The sequence below is a fragment of the Ipomoea triloba genome, chromosome 16, assembly GCF_003576645.1.
Source record: "Ipomoea triloba cultivar NCNSP0323 chromosome 16, ASM357664v1".
NCBI lineage: Eukaryota > Viridiplantae > Streptophyta > Magnoliopsida > Solanales > Convolvulaceae > Ipomoea > Ipomoea triloba.
The window spans coordinates 6,153,999-6,155,420 of record NC_044931.1 but is presented as its reverse complement, the minus strand read 5'-3'; positions in this window follow the sequence as shown (position 1 = coordinate 6,155,420).

Sequence of the window (1,422 nt, the reverse complement as noted above, 5' to 3'; positions counted from 1 at the left end):
TAGAAATTAAAATACAATAAATTTGTATTTTATTATAGATGAATACATATATGTGCATTATACTTAATGTAATTAATGTAATTAATAGATATTGTTCTATAATTTTCAATTCCAATGATATCTTATTCTTGATTTAATTTCATCTCAAATAATATCGCATATTAATAATATCGCATATGAATAAAATGGAATAAGTTTGACCACGTTAGTATGATATTATCATTTGAATTTTGGTTATAAATGATCAGAAATTAAAATACAAAAAATTTATATTTTATATTTTATTATAGATTACTACGTGCATTATACTTAATGTAATTAATAGATATTATTATTATTATTCGGTTTTTTATAATAAATTTGTATTTTATTACAGATATAGATTAATAATTAATAATTAATTAATTAATTAATTACTTTTAATTTTAATTAATACATAAAATAAAATTACTCCGTAAGGACTGTAACATAATTTCAATCCCTTCACCCTAATTAAGTTGACGTGATATCAGCATTAAAATTATATTTATAAACAAATGGCAAGAGGTTTGAATTTTTTTTATTTTTCTTTTATTACCATTTGAATTTTGGTTATAAATGGTTAGAAATTAAAATACAATAAATTTGTATTTTATTAGGCATCCTTATCCGGAATTCTTTTTTATTTTTCTTTTATTACCATTTGAATTTTGGTTATAAATGGTTAGAAATTAAAATACAATAAATTTGTACTTTATTATAGATGGATACATATATGTGCATTATACTTAATGTAATTAATAGATATTGTTCTATAATTTTCAATTTCAATGATATTTCATTCTTGATTTAATTTTCAATTCCAATAAAGAATTGGACAAAAAGATGTTGTTTGTTGCTCTGGGTATGATATTTTGTGTACTTTCCGCCCAGAATATGTAAAGAATAAAAATGGTGACATTGCTTATTTTCTTATTTTCATTGCTTATTTTCTTGAGTATTGTAATATCCAATAAAAATATACATTTGGCATTGATCTATTCGCGCAAAGCGCGTGTGGAAACTAGTACCTATATAAGGAGAAAAAAATAGTATTGTTGTTAACCTCATTAAATCCTTAACCATTTATAATGTAGAGTAGTTAGTTAATTAGAATGTATTAATTATTACATAATAATGAGAAAAATTTAATATAATTAACAATAATTTGTAAATTATAAAGCAAGGATGCAGAAATATTTTGTTTAGCTTTTCACTGTGATGTGATTTTATTTGTGGAAATTACTTTCTAGTGTTTCATGGCTGAGCTGAAAAAAGTTTCTGGCTTTCTGTGGCCTTTTCTGCTATCATTCTTCATTTTCGCTTATTTGACGCAATCTTTTTCTGGGTTTAGAAGCACTTCGGGTCTCAATTGTAGCTTGAAATTGCATCTGGGCTCGTAAG